Here is a 21,094-nt window from a genome sequence, read left to right on the forward strand (position 1 = left end):
TGTGTTGCCCTGAAGTAACCTGCTAAACTCTTCAGCTTTTACATCCCTGATGGCATCATTATAATACTTCTCATTAAACAGAGTTCTAAACTCTTCCCAATCCAGGGCATCAACATTTCTAGTTTGGGATATCACCTCCCACCAGATTCGAGCATCCTCTCGAAACATATATGTGGCACAGGCCACCCTCTCATTACCAACCACCCTCATAAAGTCTAGGATGGTGGTAACCATGTTCATCCACTGTTTGGCCTTAGTCGAATCTGCACTACCCTCAAGGACTATAGGGTGTTGTTTCCTAAACCTTTCATAAAGAGGTTCACACCTATTCCTAGTCTCTGGCGGCTGCTCAACTGTTGGCACCATCATAGGTGGTGCCTCTGGCAAAATGTTCCCTGTAGGAACCTGTTGTTGTCTCATGAGGCAGATTTCTTCTTCTTGCCTCAATATCCTGGCTTGCAAATCAACAAGCACCTTCTGCCAGTTCTCAGGAGTTGGCGAAGGGGTCTAACCCTGATTGTCATTCTGACCCTGTCTGTCATTCTAGCCCTGATCTTCATAGCCAGGTGATGACTCTATCTGCCTTGGAAGCATACTTCCAAGCTTATACCTTGCTGCAATAATCAATTCAGTCAGTTAGGTAGTGATAACTAAACCTCTTGTCACCTCACGAACCAAGACCAAACAGATAATCATTCACATTCAATAGTCATGCTAATAAGCATGTCGATTCATGTTTATATCCAAGCATGGTGCTAATAAGCACATCTTGATATTCATAATAAATAACAATGCTAATAAGCATTTTCTGACATAAGTAACCATATAACAATGTTAATAAACATTTTTTGGCATACTTGTATTTGTGACAGCGCAAATGAGCGTGTCCTGGCCTACATGTCCATATAACAGCACTAATAAGTGTTTCCTTTACATTCACAAGTAATGTCAGTGCTAATAAGCACATCCTTTTATATCAGTAGTCAAGGGCCAGGCCCTATCAGAATATCTCATGCTACCTAATAAGGCATTTATATCCTATTTAGTGGTGAGTGTACATGCCCAACCTGTCTTCAGGAACCCTTAACCTTGGCATACTCTGATATCAAGTTGTAACGCCCTGGTTAGCCAAGACCGTTACACTATGCATTTTAAATAATGTTAAACTCGCTAAACGAGTCATTTGGCCATAAACGTGCAACTAAATGTAATTAATGGTCTAGGGTTAAAAATTTCAGTTAAAAGGAATGGATATTTCATTAAAACGTTAACTTGTACATGGGATCCCATAATAAATGTTTACAAAATTGTTTACAATTCCAAAAGGTTATTACAGCATCAAAAGTTATAATATGCCGACCTAAACGACAAAAATAAGGTTTAACCCTAGTTCCTCTGAGAAACCTTAGCCGTGGTGGTCAAGCAGCCACATATGTTGTTGGAAAAACAATCAGAGTATGCAGGGGAATAGGCGTCGTGGGCCCATTGTATACACCAATAAAATTTTTCCATCACTCATATAAACAATTTATATGATCAAGAAAACATCCAGACAAAAATATTAACATACAATATTATTAATCATGCAACATATATATAAATATACAATATATTTATATATATCATTTAAACATATAAACAAATATTCAAGAACATGAGTATTTATTTCTTAAAGCCAACCAAGTGTCTTTGAGTCTTTTCGTATATATTTTGATTTTCCTATCCAACGCTTTGAGTACTCAAACCACGATCTTCTAGAGTGTTCTCTACACCTCAAGATGTGTGTGGGCACATAGAGAACATGGGTTTGTAATTTAGGAATCACAAGTATTTCTCAACACATGAGAACTTGGATTATGGTTTGAAAAAATGTTAGAATAAAGAAGAAGATGATAATATTTTTGTTTGACAAAAATTCTGAAAATCATTCTCTTGCATTGTATCTCGTTCTATTTTCTTCTTATTATTCTAGATCATATATATAGAGATTATTCTATTACCTTATTATTCCTAATAATAATAGTAATATAATAATAATATCATAATGATGATAGGAATTGATTTAGGTAAATATCTAACTTACAAAATTTGAAAATATCTATTTTCAAATTATTAATTAATTAAATAAATAAAATAAAAACAACACTGATACAATATCAGTGTACTGATACACGCATGGCACAATATTGTTATTTTCCTTTTCAGGGATATTGTATTTTCCTTTTATTTATTTATTTAACTAAAATCATTCTTCCACAAAATAAGGTATTTATCTTTTTAAGGAAAAGATGACAACCATATTTCAAAATTTAGATTTTAAATTCAAAATTCAAATTGATGATCATCATTATCATCATCTTTTAAAATTCAATAAATCAAAACTATTTCTGACTTACCAATTTTATTTTCTCCCACTCAACTAAAATAATTAATTTCAAAAAATTAATTAATTTATTTAAATATATGAATTTCGAAAAATTATATATTTAAATTAATAAACATATTTTTTAAATTTTGATAATTAATTCCAAATTAATTATTTAACCTCAATTATCATATAATTGTATACTTGACCCAAAGAATAAAATTCTTCTCAAATTTCCAAATTACAGTTTTACCCTTGTATCAACTCTTACATTGATATGGTGTTGATAGAGCCACCATGGGGACCTATGGACCTATAATAGCAAGCTTCAATAAATATTAGACTATTAATCAAAGCTCTTTGATTAAATAATCATATTTATTAATCTCATGATTACTCCACTATAAATATAAGATTGAACTCTTAATAATTATAGACATATATTTACTGAGTACTTTATTAAAGAATAAAGTGCCCATTGATATAATCATTACATACAACATTAATCCTCTATTCATGGTTCATAATTAAAAGGGAATAAAATTACTTTACCCTTTTAGCTATATCTTGTTCCTAGAGTACCATTGACTTTATTAGTGCAGGTTGTGTCACAACAAGTTTGCGACGTGAGCGCTCATAACCTTTTCAGTTCTAAAAGTCAACCCAAAAGGGAACCATTATTCAATCTATAAGAAGGTATAGATTCCATATCTGTTAGACTATGTCCCCAGCCATATATATCATTGAGTCCCCAAAACAATTGTTATTATCCTGATCATTCTAACAAACCTTAACGCATGAATCAAAGAATCAGATGACATATATAGGAGTTCATAGCAACCTCATGATTAAGATCATCGTGTATATGATCATCATTTGATGCGTTTGATTAATACTATGAAACGGTGTTTAAACAAGTATTAACAAATCACATCTGGTCTAGTTCTATATATCACTATATATAAAGTACCTTCACTAAAGTGTCCTACTACACTAGTGATCTGGATCTAGGTTTGTATTCATAATACTAGCGAACAATACTAGCAGTAATTAATCTAAAGATTCCATAACTTTATTTTACTGCGAACTATTTCAAGTTTATTATCTTAATCTCGATCCTCTCATACCAATATGAGATTAAGATCACATAGATAAACTTTAGAATTTTATGATATTTACTTAATATTATCAACATAATATCGGACATAGTCTATATATATAATATTTTAATTCAATTATTTATTTCATTTAAAATATTTATCAACTACAATTGCTTTAAGAGCACTATTCCCAACAATCTCTCACTTTCCCTAAAGAAAATTGTTGCATCTCTTTTAATATGTCAATCACATTCTCCTGACTGAATTTGTCTAACAAAGTCTTGTAAGAAATTATTATGAAGTTATCTTTGAGATCATTACATCAATTATGTAAAATTATTTTGAATTAAATGATACTTCATTTCATGTGTTTTACCCTCTCATGATTTCTAGTTCTTCTAGAATAGTTGTATCTTCATTGCTTTCACAATGAGATACTAGTTGTTTATTCTAATCTGAAACCCTTTCTAGAATTACAAAGAACTCAACTAAATTAAATAGCCTATTTAACTGCTCGTAGCTATTACATTTCAACTTTTGTGGTGACACATACAAATCTGAAACGTCTAATACATTTCCAAATTAATGTGTCTCCTCCACAGTTATGGAAGTTGATTATGATATTAATCTTTTGAATATTTAAATTCAGTTCATCCTTTGGGATTTTAGGTCACTGCCTAAATGCACATACATATAATCTCTATTATATTCAAGATACTCAAAATTAAGTCCTTATAATTAATTCAATGACTTAATCCATCATTGGATTGACGACTGCTGACTATTCCCACCATTTAACAAATGTCAATTTGAAAACATAACATTCGATACATTAAACAGTCTATCACTGAGTTGTAGGAATAATTGTCTCATGTCCTCCTTTTCTAGTAAAATAATAAATGGACATTATTATTTAGATAATACATCCTTCTGACCGGGAAAGCAAAAAGCCTTTCTTGGATTCTTTTAAACTAAAGCATTTAAGTTTCTTATCTATATAAATTGCTTGAGACAGTGCCTAAGGATTGTGTAGCGTCCTGAGTAGTAGTACTACTAAAAACCGGGATATTGGTCAAAGCCGAGATTCAGTTAGAAACTCGTAGAAATAGTTATGGATTTTATAAGTTTAACCTATGGTTTAGAAATATTAATTTTAACATAAGGTTTGAATAATATAGTTGGTCCTAGAAATATTATTTATTATAACCTAGGGTTTAGATAGAATAATTAAGAACATGACACTTGTCACATGTATGATTATTAAGGATTTAAGCATTTTGGATGAATAATTTAATAAAGGATAGATCTAGAAGGTCTAGAACATTCCCTCATCTGTTATGATCATGTTTCACTCAGTCAAGGTGGTTTTAACAAACTTCAAGTGTGCTGAAAGTGTGCAAAAACGTGTTTAAAATATCAACGTATGCTGATATATCGCAGCTATAGGGTTCGATATATCGCCTATGATTGATACGAAAAACACGTCGACTTCGCATGAACGACGTGTCAAGCTAGGTTGAGATTTATACTTAATGCAATGTTGGTAATATCTAGTACAAATTTTAGACTTAATACAATGGGTAATATAACTTCTTTTTTCCTCTTTTGGTATTGCATAATACAATTCTTTTATTTTATTTTATTCATGAACTTGATTATGTCTTATGTTTGTTGCTGAAATTGTGTTTATATTGGATGTTTTAATTCTGTATAAATTGTCTCTAGTTTTTGTTCATGAATTGGGAATGAAAGCAAGCATAATCTAGTTTTTTTAATATTGATATTTGGCCATTTTAATCTTGTTGTTTTTGTTCATTATCTAGTTATTATAAATATGTAAATAGATCATTCACATGGTAAATTATATTTATATTTGATTCGTTTTGTTTGTGAAATGTAAATTGTGTCTAGCATATAGCAATATGGATAACGAGGAAAATTTAGAAGAGATGATAGGTGATAAGTCTACAAAATAGAGTTATTTTACCACTTTTTATGTGATAATTGTTGCTTAATTCTTGAGTTTTTAATTGATTTATTAAGTTTTAAAGTAGTTTTAATTTTATTAGGTTTATTTTGATTTTATATATTTTTGTGTGTTTTTATAGTTATTTTGTTGTAAAATATTGTAGTTAACTATTTGAATTATTGTTGTTTAATTTGAGGTAAGAAAATGTTGTATTATTGAACTTAAATGTTAAATATAAATTAAGTTATAATTAATATTTTCAAAGAATTAACTTGATTTATTTTATAGTTGAAAATATTTTATTATGATTTATTTTATATTTATCTTGTAGGAAATTTATTGCATTTTTGTGCTTGAAAAGCAAGGAAAATGTGGCATTTCTGAACAACTAAACCCAGCCATTTCGGGCCAAACAAGCCCAGCTCTCAACCGACCCAACTCTCCGCCAGCCAGCACAAGCCCAGCTCCATGGGCCCACACCTGCCCAGGCCCATCACGCCTTCAGTTGCACCTCCCGAAGCCCACGCCTGGCCCCTGCCCAGCCGTACATCAACCTACCTTCACCACGGGCTCGCGTGCCTCCAAGCAGCAGGCCCACATCTACCAGCCCGAGCCCAGCAATCCACAAGCCTGCCCAGCTGTTCCTTCGACCCACCTCCACCAGCATTCTCCTGGGCCACCTAACCCATTCGACCCACACGCCTACCACAGCCCACCTGCAGCAGCCAACAAGCCCCTTTGTGTTTCTTAAGCCAAACAAATGCCTAAATGTCCCCTTGTCCCCTATGTCTAAAAATGCCATTTTTTTACCCCACTTTCTTACATTTTTCACCACAAAATCATCATTACACCTAAAATTTACCCATATATGCCATATTATTCTTCATTTCAAATTTAATTTAATCAATTTAATTAATTTAAAATTATTATTTTAAAACACTTTTTTTGGCTATGAATAAGAGATTTGTGTGCTTAATTTGAGGAGGGGGTTACACTACAATTTCTACACTTTCAAGACCACTCCTTTCTCTTCATCTTTTTCTTCTTTTTGGTCATTTTTTTTTTGTGAGCTTTTAGAGGAAAAATTTGGGGGTTCTTCCTCCAAATTTTCCTATTTATGTTTGTAATTTTTTGGTTTGTAATTTCTATTCTAGTTATGAATTTCTAATCATTTTGAGATTATTAAGGTGATGATGAAACAATATATAACTAGATAGTATTTATGTTGTGTGTTGATTTCCCATTTTGTGCAATAAAGTTTATGAATTTTCTTCTTCAAATATTTTCTTTCATCTTAAATATCTTGTATTTTTTATTGTCAGAACATATTTACACTTTATTCTTCATTAGTGCAAAATCATAATATTCTTTTATTAAGGTGTGCCATTAAATTGTGCACATCAAATGCTTAGAACAAAAATATTATGTTTTGCCTTATAAATAATATTCATTGATTTATTTTTTATTTCATTAGATTGATTTACATTAAATACTTTGAAATTATAATTTTAAAAGTGAAGATAAATCCTACAATTCCATGATAATTTGTGCTTAAATAGAATATCTAATTTGAATAAGTGATAGTTGATTAATTTCTATTATTAATGAAACTTGGGAATCAATGTACTTATAAATATTATTTAACTTATATTTTGTGGATTCTAATACCTTAATAATCTTATTTTACCGTCTTGATTTCTATTAGTAATTTATTTATATATATATATTGTCTTTAATTTCTTTATTATTATCTTTTATTTTATTTTCATTATACAAAAATCTCATCAATCTTTGGAGCTAGGTTAGAATTTATTAATTTTGATTTAAAATAGTTTTCTTTTTTATTTTAGACAACTCCTTTGGGTTCGATTTCGTGCTTACACGAACACTATATTTCATATACGATTCGTGCGCATGCGAGTTATAATTTTTTAATACATACCCGTTTTGGGTCCATCAATAGGGGAGTGGTTGGATTATGCATAAACTAATTTGTCAAGTTCTGATGGAGAAGAAAAAGTGAAGGAAAGAAAAAAAGAGAACGTAAGAGGAATGATCGACAAAATCAAGATAAGGTAAAAGACAGAGACCGAGAAAGAGGAGAATGAAAAAAGAAAAGGGGAAAGAGATTGAATGACCAGAAAATAAGCAAAGGGTTGGAAAGAAAACATCGATTGTGTGGGATCATTACACTATGCTGCCAGATTGTGATTCTAAAAAGCCAAGGGCTGCTTGCAATTATTGTGGCACAAATTATGCGGCTGATACAAAGTTGAATAAGACTAGCACACTATGGGCACACGTGGAGAGAAAATGTAAGAAGTGTCATTTCAATGATTGGGTTGAGCAAAGTAAGAAGCAGCAATCAACTATAGATAGATTCACTAAAAAGACAACAACCTGCAAAGAAGAAGAAGTTGCTTCAAGTGGGCTGCCATTAAGGTTTAATCAAAATGTTGTTAGGAAAGGGATCGTTGAATATATCATTATGGATGAGCTATCGTTTAAGCATGTGGACAGAAAAGGATTTCAAAAGCTCATTAAACATTTCTTTCCCACATTTCAATTCCCATCAAGATTTACTGTTGTGAGAGATATTTATAATGCGTTTCTAGATTAGAAAAAAGAGTTGAAGTCAATTTTTGTGAAGCACATAGTGTCGTTGACCACCGATTGCTGGACATCAATCCATAATATTAGTTATTTGTGTTTGACTACACATTTGGTTGATGATAATTGGAAAATACAAAAGAGGATTATCAACTTTATCCAAGTTCCAAGCCATAAATGGGACTTGGTGGGGAAAGAGTTGATAAATTGTCTTAATGAGTGGGGTATCTCCTCAGTTTTTGTAGTGACAGTTGACAATGCCTCCTCAAATGACGTTGCTCTTAGAAAATTGAAGGGGTACTTGTTGGACAAAGACAACACCATTCCATTGAATGAAGAAATGTTTCATATTAGGTGTTCGGCTCATATTTTGAATTTGATAATACTGATGGGTTGAAAGAGATGAATGATGCAATTTCAAGTATTAAAAATGCGGTGAGATATGTGCGGTCATCTCCAGCTAGACTGAAAAAGATTTATTGAAAGTTGCAAGGATACAAACATTGAATCAAAAGTCTTGTTATGCTTGGAAGTGGTTACTAGGTAGAACTCCACCTACTTGATGTTAGAATCTGCTATAAAATTCAAGAGGGCTTTTGAGAATTTTGAAGCAGATGCGAACTACACAAAGTACTTTGATGAAGAAAGAAGGGATGGCCCACCAACCAACCTAGACTGGGAAAAAGCAGTTGTTTTTGTTGACTTTTTGAGGAGATTCTATGCTCTTACTAATCGATTTAGTGGGTCATTATATATCACATCCAAACTATTCCTTCTAGATATTTTGAAGGTTCAATGATTTAAATACTATGGCTTCTAATCCTAATACTTTGTTAGGGGCTATGGCAGTTAGTATGAAACGAAAGTATGACAAGTACTGGGGAATGATTGAGAAGCTCAATATGTTGACATTTATTGCCAATATCCTTGATCCAAGGTATAAATTAAAGGTTGTGAATCATGGTTTCAAATTTATGTACACTTCAAGTGAGGTTGAAAAAAATGATAAAGTTGGTGACAAATACTTTGGCATAGTTGTATGCTTTTTATAAACAGCAACAACAACAACAACCATCTCAGTCATCTCAAGCCCAACCATCTCAATCTCAGTCTCAACCATCTCAGCATGTTATCAATTCCACTACAGAATCATTTCTTCAAGGGCAGCTACATCTTTGTGATGACATTGAAGAAGATGATCTTGAATACTACTTGAGTGATCATCGTGAAAAGCTTGATCCTGCCTTTGATATTCTACAATGGTGGAAACAAAATGGATTCAAGTATCCAATAGTTGCACATATGACAAAAGATGTATTGGTTGTTCAGATGTCTACAGTAGCATCTGAATCGACCTTTTCTACCGGTGGAAGAATCTTAGATTCATTTAGGAGTTCCTTATCCCCGAGGATGGTGGAGGCTTTGATTTGTTCTAAAAATTTGTATACTTATGAGTCTGAAGAGCCTGTTGTGCTTCAACAATGCATGGATGAGATTGAAGGTTTAGAGGCATGTGAACAACATTTTGCCAGGTATTTATTTACTTAATAGCTTATGTTAATTGAATTTATATATATATGTTATAGCTTATTTGTATTAATTGAAGTTTTGTCAGGTGATGGCTCGTGTATTACATGTGTTACTGAAAATCTTGGCAGTGGGTCTGGGAGCGGAAGTGGGACAGACAAAAACAATTGAAATCTCAAGGTAACTAGTTGAATTTTAAGATTGTAGTTTTGTAGCTTTATTTCTCTTAAAAGTATTATGTAGCATGTGTCATACATTATAATTTTATTCTTTCTTTTGTCTTAGGAGCAGGTGGTAATCGTTGTAGTGGACCAAGACTTAGATTTAATTTGTGTTGTATTGGACTATGGACTTTGGACTTTAAGTTTAAACTTTAACTATGTGTTGTGATTTGTGGTTGTAGCTTTAAGTTTTAGCCATGGGTTGTATTGAACTTTGGACTTTAAACTTTAACCATGTGTTGTGATTTGTGGTTGTAGACTTTTGGTTTTAATTGTGTGTCTCTTGGATTGGACAATAGACATTGAACTTTTAATAATGTATTGTAATTTGAGGTTATGCTTATGGACTTTTAAAGTTTTAATTATGTTTCAAATTTTCAAATTTGTGGATGTAACTATGTTGATGTTCTATGTATTTAGGTTTTGAATCTTCAAGTTAACAAGTTAAATAAATCATTTTCATATTAAAAAAAAAACTCAAAAATGGGTTCTAACAATCCACATTTTTTAGTTTTTAACTTAAATTTTCTCAACAAAAAAAAAAAAATTGGTTTGGTCAGTTTTGGTTGGTTAAACCGACCAAATCGCGGTCTAAACCTGTCGGTTTTTTTCCCTATAATAGGATGGTCGGTCGGTTTTTGGATCGCACCAATCCAGATCAAAAACCAGATTCTGGATTTTAGAATAAGAAACCGTCCAAACTGACCACTGTTTATCCCTACTCCAGATTATACAACATAGCCGAGAGGAAACTATCCAACCAAGACTGAGTCACCAAAGCTCTATCAATGCGCATTTCAATCCAAGAATTCGTGCCTCTCCCTTTCTCCCATGTGAACTAATATCCTGTGAGTTCCATATCGAACAAACCACAGTCCATCAATGTTTGATTAAACTTGTTTATCAACCCATTCGACTAAGGTAAACCTCCTTTCCTATCCTCCTGGGAAACAACATTATTAAGATCCTCAATAATACACCATAGTGAATTAAACTCCCTTGCCAAGGTTCACATAAGGTTCCATGTATTCCTCTAAGCCCTCTATTCGGCTCACCATATTCCCCTGTCAAATGCCACTCATTCATCCCTTCCATACTAACCATCAAGTCAATATGATTTTGGGAGCGTGACAAAAGTCGAACATCATCTTGGTATTTCCAGAACATTGCCAAGCCACCACTCCTCCCTATCGACTCCACCGCTATCGCCCCTTCAAAACCAAGCCTCAATCGCATTGTTTCTATTCTCACCTTGTCGCATAGAGTCTCGTAAAGAAACACTATATTGGGCTTCTTTTGGATTATTAAATCCTCAAGGAATCGAAAAGCCCATGGGTTCCCTAGTGCAGGACAATTCCAGCTCAGGATACTCATGATGATGGGCGGGCTTGGTGACCAAGGCACGCCACATACACGTTTATTGACATCCTCTATATTTAGTGTCAATAAACTCAATTCCGGCTAACTTCGGTTAGATAAATAGACACCCATACTATAATTATGTTTGTGGTATATGGCCACATCAATAAACTGTTAAAAAAATGATCGGAATGCAACCAAATAGTACGTTTGCAATTATAATTTAGGGGAATTTTCGCCAAACAAAAAATTTGGGAACAAACTCTACAAGATCCATAGCTGTTGAAAAATTATTATTTGTCTTTTAATATATGAGAGCAATTATTAAGAAAGGGAAAAAAAATTTGTTTGGAATATTTTAATATTATTCAAAATGAAGAAAATAGAATGTACAAATTGAAGGTGGGTAAATATGCTCTAGCAAATTTATACAAATTAGTTCACATATGCTAAACAAACATAGTTGAAGTTGAAAGACAGAAAATAATATTTAAAGCAAAAGGCAATAAAAAATGTAATCTGAAAGAACCGCCCCGATGAGTCTGATTGGTTTGCGATTAGAAAACTGTATTTTTGAAAAGTGAGATTCTGAAATGAAAATCTGAATTTAGTGACTAAAAATATGTGTCTGAAAATGTAGTTGCAAACTATTTTTGAGTTTTAAAAAATTGAATGTGTGAAAATGAAGAAAACATAATTTTATTGTTTTCTAATTTCTTTTATAAAATCTAAATTCTTATTTGGATTTAATTTTTAAATATAGGGTAATAATCATCCTGTCAATTTTAAAAATCTAAAATGATAAAGTTGTATCCAAAGGGAAATTTCACTTTTAATACTTAATGATGCCTAATATTACCAAAAAATCCCAACACTAATAATATTTTCAATTTGATGTTAAACATTCCTCTCATACCCAAAATACCCCTCCTATTATATCAAAAAATCCTAAAACCTTCTCTTCCTCTCTCTATCCCTCTCTCTCTCTCATTCTCACGAAATCATCCATAAAACCTACAGATTTGTATAATTTTCTTGTCAAAATCATTGTTAGCCATCTTCATTGTCTTTGTGAAGTCGTCAATATCAAAGGCAATATCTATTTTGAGAGTTTTTGGAGGAGAAAAACCATGGGTAATAAGATTGTACATTTTATGTGTTGGGTATTATTTGTTTACATTTTTTTGGCTATTTTGAACATATCTGAGCCTATATTGGTGTATTTTTTGGGATTTTTAGAGAGATTCCGCGATCTGCGTTTTTCTGCAACTTTTTTGCTCGATAAGAGCTCGATAACGATTCGATATGAGCTCGATGGTATGTAGAAGAAGGTCTTTTATGAGCTCGATGTGAGCTCGATTATAGCTCAATAGGTTTAGGTTTTGTTTCTCGATTGTGCTCGATGGAAACTCGATAAGGGTTCGATTGGACCCTACAATATTTGAGCTCGATTATAGCTCGATAGGTTTTGGTTTTCTCGATATGTTCTCGATAAGGGTTCGATGGACTTTTTGGTTAGGTTTTATGTTCGGTTTAAGAAATGGTAGCTCGATAGTAACTCGATAAGAGCTCAATGCTAACTCGATAAAGCTCGATAATGTTCTTTTTTCATGAATTTCTGAAAAAATGACAGTTTTCCTAACAATGTTAATGTTTTTTTTTCCCAACATAGGCTATATTGTCTACGTTTTTGTATCCTACAATGGTGTTTGGGAATTACAAGGGAATAAGTGGATTTTCAAGGACCCTCAATGCATGGTGATACCGATGGAGGATACTATAACGTACTTGCAACTTCTTGACATATTGCACAAGGAACTTAAAGTTGATAAATAGATGTATGAGTTGAAATTGGAGGTTCCTTACACATGCGACGACCAACCGTTTACACCCGTTCATGTTGAAAGTGATCTTGGTGTCCGTGCATTCTTAGGAGTAACATCTAAAGAAAGGTTGGCCTTGTGTGTCACTCCTGTTAAAAAGATTGTCATTGCAGACCCATATTCCACTCCCAGGCCTGAGGGAGCAGCCAGTACTTTAGGATTTCCTATTGGTGACCTGAGGGACAACCAGTATGAGTACAACCCCTATGTGAATGACAATCCAGTAGCTGAACACAATGAGGACTTAGGATACAATTCAGTGAATGATGATCTAGTGGCTGAACATTTGCAAGTAGAACAAGCACAAGAACAACCAATACGTCATATTGCACGGGCGAACCAACCAAGTCAAGGACGTCGAACACCTGGCACCAACTCTAGTCGTCCTGGTGGAACAGAATATAACTATACAGGGAACATTCCAATATGTTCAACAGAAGATCACAGAAAAAGGAGTGCTCCCATGTTTACAAAAGAAAATATCATGGCTTGTAGTCGTTCTGAATCACCCTCATCCGGTGTAGCGTTGGGGGAATTACATCTTGGGAAGACATTTGAGAACAAGATGGAACTGAAAACCAAAGCGGCTCTCTTCGCAATGAAGAATAATTTTGAGTTTATGGTTAAGAAGTCTGGTACTAATGTGTTGTATATCACTTGCAAGGATCCTGATTGTGGTTGGAGAATAAGAGGAAAAAAAGTAGCGCGATCGGAGATGTTTGAGATCACTGTTTATAATAGTGTACATACTTGCTCACTAGAATTGCGACAAAAAGACCACCGTCAAGCAGCACCTTCTGTCATTGGGCACCTTATCAAGAACAAATATGCTACTGATAGCACTAGCTATCCACCAAACAGCATAAAGGAGGATATGAAGAATAATTTTGGGATCGATATGAGTTATATGAAGGCTTGGAGATGCAGAGAGAAGGCACTTGGTTATGTCAGGGGGACACTTGAAGAATCATACTCCAAGTTACCTTCTTACCTGTACATGCTGCAGCAAAATAATCCAGGTACAATAACTGATTTTGTCACAGATGACAGTCGCTTTCTTTACTGTTTCTTCTCACTCGGAGTTTGTAGAAGGGGATTTACATCATGTCGTCCTGTTATATGTGTGGACGACACTTTCTTGAAGTCAAGGTACGGTGGGCACATGTTGTGTGCTGTCGCATTGGATGCGAATAACCACATTTATCCAATTGCGTTCGCGATTGTTGACAGTGAGAATCATGCTTCTTGGAAGTATTTCATGATGAAATTGAAGTAAGCCATTGGAGTTGTTGATAATCTGTCTTTTGTATCAGACATGCATGCTAGCATTATTCATTGCAATGCCCCGAATTGCCTAATAAGGGTTAGGACCTTGATTAGGAGGTCGGGAGGGCCATAATTGAGTTATGATGCTATTTAATGATCATATGCATGTTTATGTGAATTATATTATAATATGATGGTAAATGCGTGCATATGGGAGTAATTATAATTATAAGGGTATTTTGGTAATTTGGCCGCTGTGGGCGTAATTGTGTATTTTGGGTGCATGGTTGTGATTAATTAATATAGCCACATTATAAGGTGGATTGGTTCGAGCTATTCGGCATGAGACGATCATGAAATGTAAGTGTTCGGTCTAGTCATAACGGGTTTAAGTTCGGGGCTCGGGGTGAGTCTCGGGGTCACTTTGATGATTAGAACATTACCGGGAATTAAAGGGTAATGGGATATGATTTAATGGCATTTGAGAATATTGAGAATAGCGGAAATTGGAGAGCGTTAATTATAATTAACGAGATAAGCGGGAAATGACGGTTTTGCCCTTGGGGTGGCTTTAGGAACCTTAAGTGACCTAGGGGTATTTAGGTCATTTGGGTTGGATTTATATTGACTTGAAGGCTATAGAAAATACAGAACAAAACAGAGCATCATCCTCATCTCCTTCTTTCTCTCCCGTGCATCTTTTTCCCTCTTTTTCCCTTTGAAGTTTTTGAGCTTAAATTGAGGAATTAAGCTAGGAGATCAAAGGTGGGAGCTTAGAGACTTGATTCAGCCATTTAAGGGGATTCAAAATCAAGCTTGAGGTAAGTTCCAGCCATTAATTTTATGGTGTCCTCTGTTTTGGGCTTTAGTTTTCAGCTTATGAATTCTTTGTGGAAAGTTTGGATTAATGGGAGTTTTGATTGATGTTTAACTTGGGTTTTGATGAGGGTGAGTTGTAGATAATGTTTAGTGGTTGAATTGGGTGTTAAGTTGAGGTTTGGAACTGGTTTGAGGGTTTGGTTTCAAGGAAAAATGCAGGGGAAAGCAAGCTGGTGCTTGCTGGTTTTGGTAAAGGGCCGCAGCATGGCTATGGTGAGCCGCGGCCTACGTGCATTTTTGTGAGGGAAATGGTTCTGTCAGAGGGGTGAGCCGCGGCCCATTAGGGCATTTTTGGCCAGAAATGGGTTTTTGATTTGGGGATGCTAGCCATAGGCCTCGGGGTTGATCCTACTACCCGGTTAAGTATGGATTGATGTCCCGGAGGCTAGATATTGGTTTGAGAACCTATGTTGATAATTTTTATTGATGATATCTTATATTTGGTTATGACTAGGTGACCGCCAAAGGACTAAAAGTTGATCGTTCTCAAGGGTCGTTCTTTTAATCATTATAGCTCGAATCTGAGGTAAGAAAACTGCACCCTGTGTATATGTGACATGCATGGCTATTCTTGATGCATGTTGGTTGATTATTAAACGTGACATGCATGGCTATTATTGGTGCATGTTGGATTGTTAAGTATAATGCATGTGATGCATGAGAAACATGTGATTAGGACATGCTTTGTATACTGAATATGATATCGTTTAGAGCTTGAGCCTCTGTGTTTGTGCATAGTCCTAATTGTACTAGTACCTGTTAAGTAAGCATGCTGAATACCTTGTTTATGGATATTGGACATGTGATATATGTGTTTGGTGGCATGGCTTACTTGTGTATGGCACTGACTTATTAGTCAGAATTGGCAATGGTGTCAGATCCGTCTGTGAGGCTGTGACTTATTAGTTAAGCTCACAACGGGTTGAGCACTGGTCGTGTTTCACTGACCTGAGGGTCAGAAACGGCATAAGCGTCGAGGACGCAGGGCCAAATGAAGATTAGATCTAATCGATATCAGCATTGAATGGCTCTATGGCATTAATGCTGGACCGACCCTAAAGTCGATGAACATATAAGCGCTTGACTAGTCTAAAACTAGTACTCAGAGCCAGGGCATAGGGCCCTGGTGACTGTCTGTCACATGGCTAGGGAACGCTGTTCCACAGTTACAACTCTAGAGTCAGGAGGAAGGTTATGTTGGTGACCAATCACCATGCACCTATCCTGTTGAAGATAGTGAGATGCTCACTCATTTGTTAAGCCCTGGTGATCCTATCGTCACATGGCTAAAGGGTGTTGTTCCCATATTAGTGACTTTTGATATCTGCTAAGCCCTGGTGATCCTATCATCACATGGCTAAAGGGTGTTGTCCCCATACTTGTGACTTTTTGTGATAGTCACCTATTTGTTTGGACCGTTGGTCCTGAATAAGTAATACAATCACTGTTGATATTATATCATGTTATATTGTGTTTTCTTGCTGGGCTTCGACTCACAGGTGCTATGTGGTGCAGGTAAAGGCAAAAGAAAGCTAGACCATCCTTAAGTTGGAGAGCTTAGGTGATAATGTGTACATATGCAGCTGCTCGTCCGCCACGGCCGAGGTTTAAAGGGGAACTAGGGTTAAACCCAGTTTTGCCGCATAGAACGGCCTGTTGTAAATATTTTCTTGTAGTAGACTCTGAAATTATAATTTTGGGATCCCAACATATATATTAAACGTTCTAGTGAAACGTTACATCTTAATCAAAAAATTTAATCTCTAAACCGCTAATCATACTTAGTTACACGATTTTGGCCAAATAACTCGATTAGCGAGTTTATCACTATTTACAAGGCACACCGTAACGGTCCCTGGAGTTGGGGCGTTACATTCATGCTCCTGAGTTGGTCTTCCCTGATGCCTACCACGGCGCATGCTACCATCACATAAGTATGAATGTAATCGCTAAGTTCAAGACCGATCATTGTCACAAGGAGATGTGGAATGCGACATATGCATTTCGGAAGTCAAAATTGCACAGGTTATTCGACAATATAAAGCAAATGGATCCTACCATAGCTCAATATCTCGAGGGTATTGGCTTCGATAAGTGGACTCGTGCTTACTTTCCTGGGAATCGATACAATGTAATGACAAGCAACTACGCTGAAAGTTTCAACAACAAAACCAGAGACGCAAGAACCTTCCCAGTCACTACTTTTGTGGAATTCATTCGTTTCACAATTCAGTCATGGTTTGCCACGCGTTGTGAGGAGGTAGATAAGTGCACATCCAAATTAGCAACAATATATGAGAAAGATGTCTCAGGCATTGCAGATGATGCAAGGTACTTGAAATTCCATCCTCTTGGACAGTTTGAATTTCATGTGGTAGACCTAGAAGGTGATGGTGAGGTGAATTTGATGACCAAATCATACTCTTGTGGCCAGTTTCAAATAATGGGTTACCCTTGTGTTCATGGTGTGGCTGTGGCCATCTTGCACAGTGTCAACATTTACTCACTGTGTTCACCATATTACACTACTGAGATGTGGAGGGAGTCTTACAAAGAAACAATTTACCCAACTGGCAACGAGGATGATTGGGAAGTTCCCGAGAACATAGAGAAAATGCAAGTTGGGGTTCCCGTTGAAAAACAACCAGTTGGTCGACCGAAGAAGAATAAGTTGGGAAGAAGGAAGACAAAACCGCACACCATCGAATGGCGAAATCATTCGCAAAGAGCGCAAGTGTAGCATGTGTGGTGGTCTTGGCCACAACAGGGCTACATACAAAGCTAGGCTTTAAACTCGTTTTTCCCATTTGGACTTGTTGTATTAATAAACTCTTTTTATTTGATTTTTCTTAAAAGTTATGTTAATGGTTCGATATGAAAATGATATTGCTCAATAACAATTCGATAACAGTTCGATATAGCTTGATATTAGCTCGATAACAGCCCATGAAAGTTATAAAAAAATGTGAACAAGAAACTGTACATGTAAAGACCCTGTATATATACAATCATCAAGGTAGCAAATTTTGATAATTCGATAAGAGTTCGATATAGCTTGATATTAGCTCGATAACAGCCCATGAAAGTTATAAAAAAATGTGAACAAAAAACTGTACATGTAAAGACCCTGTATATATACAATCATCAAGGTAACAAATTTTGATACCACAAGTCTGTGGTCCACTTGTTCCTAAACACCTCCATATTTTCATTGCAGATAGTTTCCAATGGAAGACCAACCATTAGATACTCCATATGCTTGACAGCATACACACCACAATCCCCACTGTAAAAAAAAAAGTAAACATTAAGTGTGCATTACTATAATTTTAGTTAGAAACAAAATTAGTATGAAGATGATGTTTGTTACCTTCTCTTTGACTTAGTGAGCTCGTGTTTCTGTTTGCGACGTCATGTGAACTGATGCGGCCTCTTTCTTGCTGATGGAATCTTCAACATCAAGCTATCAGTAAACAATTTACTCTGCATTAACAGATAAGGAAGAAAAAAGCACCATGGACTCATAATTTCATCAAGCTTTGCGTCACTAATCACCGAGTTGTCCGAATCGTAAACAGTCAGGGTCCAACTAGAAATGGAAGCCTCAATGGCAAACCAATGTTGTTGTCCATAGTTCTGGCACCAATATACATCCTCAACTCCTCCCCATGATGCCAGAAACTGCTGGTCGATGCCGGTCAACATGGACATAACGTCAGAATCCCAAGTATAATTTGTTTTGTCGGCTTTTTTCTTGTACTGATCATATCGGGCAGGTATCACTTGTGAGAAATAACTGTTCACCATAACTGCATTCTGTCGATATATATTGGGAAAATACTTGCAACGCATACGAAGCATGTGTTCTGCCACATCAATATGCTACAAAGAGAGTATGATAAAAAAAGTTAGCAAAGACCATCATAAATTGCTGCTGTCGAGCTCCATCGAGCTCACATCGAACTATTATCGAGCTCACATCGAGCCAATCTGAAACAGTAAAGAACAACCCTATTTTAACATTCCTATTGAACTACTATCGATCTCACATCGAGCCAATCTAAAACAGTAAACAACAACCTTATTTTAACATTCCTATCGAACTCCTATCGAGCTCAAGTCGAGCTAATCTCAAACAGTAAACAACAACCCTATTTTAACATCCTTATCGAACAGTTATCAAGCTCCATCGAGCTCACATCGAGCCAATCCGAAATAGTAAAGAACAACCCTATTTTAACATTCCTATCGAACTATTATCGAGCTCCATCGAGCTCACATCGAGCCAATCTAAAACAGTAAACAACAACCTTATTTTAACATTCCTATCAAACTCCTATCGAGCTCACATCGAGCTAATCTCAAACAGTAAACAACAACCCTATTTTAACATCTCTATCGAACTCTTATCTAGCTCCATCGAGCTCACATCGAGCCAATCCGAAATAGTAAAGAACAACCCTATTTTAACATTCCTATCGAAACTACTATCGAGCTCACATCGAGCTAATCTCAAACAGTAAACAACAACCCTATTTTAACATCCCTATCGAACTCCTATCGAGTAAAATTGAAAACAGTCCATAATTTCTACCACTATCGAGTCATTAGGTATAAATGGCTTACCCCATCATTGAGCCACGATTGGGGTGTCTTCCACGTCAGAAACCACGCTGGACCGTGATTCCCAGTCTTTACATCCCTCGGGGTCTTGTTGGGCATGTCTCCAAGCAGCCACTTGCACATTGTCCTATACTGTTTGGGATCTGGCTTCTTGAGAGGGTCCAACACCTGTGTAGCCTCCTCTGCTGGTGCAGCTGCATCAGTGCGAGGTCTTTTCCTCGTGGGATCGGTGTAGTCCTCAAACCAATTTGGCTTGCATCTTTGGCGTCTAGTCCTCTGAAATTGAACCCCAGCAACATCCTCAGGGTTGACAATAACGACTCCCGGAGTCCCAGCATCAGGTGTCACAATGATGGTAGGAGGCGTGGTTGGATCATCAACATAGTCTAGAGGAATATCCAATGACTCTGAGTTTGAATCTTCATTGGAGCCCCTCGGTTTCTCCTTAATAAATGTCAGGATCTGGCTGACTATGTCCAAGATCACTGACTGGTTCTTCAGGAGGGTCTCCTGTCGACCCTCGACTCTGTCCAACCGCTCAATCAAGTTGGCGAGCTCAGGGGCTGAGGCTGAGGCTGGTGTTGGGGTTGGTGTTGGGGTTGACGTTGAGGCTGGGGCTAATGTTGGGGCGAAGGCTGAGGCTGGGGCAATAGGAGGGGTGGGACCTGCAACCTCCTCCCCCGGGGCAACATCATCAAATATCTTGGCTGCCTCGGTTGCCTGAGAAACTATCTCAGCGATTTTCTCAAAAGTCGCATCCTCCTCCTCATCAGTCTCTGAGGGATCCTGGCCAAGCCCAGGATAAAGGGGAAGATCTCCCTCTGCCAAAGACAAATAATAGTCTTTTTCTGCTGGTCGAGGCTTCAACATCGAAAGGACAATCAACTGTAAACAACATAAAACATTTGATTAACTCAAATAATGATAAAAGATAAGCATATAAATAAAAAAATATAGCTTACATGCTTCTTCAATAACATCGGTGAGATGACGGACTTGGTGAAATCCTTGTTCCTCCGATGCGACCAACTAAGCATCCTCGGGACCATGTTTCCCGAGCTCACAACAAGCTGCTGGATAGCCTCATATGCCCAGTATTGTAAGGCCGGGGCATAACCATACATACTGTACTTGGACTCTTGCTGCACCTTGGCATCCTTCTTGGCATCATAGTTGGCCTTTTGCTTCACCATGTCCTTCTTACAAGACTGCAAAAGCCTCCTATTAGAGTACTTCCCCCATGGATAGCTGAAGAAGTACTCTACGTCCTCAACAATTTTTAGAATATGTCG

The sequence above is a fragment of the Humulus lupulus genome, chromosome X, assembly GCF_963169125.1.
Source record: "Humulus lupulus chromosome X, drHumLupu1.1, whole genome shotgun sequence".
Lineage (NCBI taxonomy): Eukaryota > Viridiplantae > Streptophyta > Magnoliopsida > Rosales > Cannabaceae > Humulus > Humulus lupulus.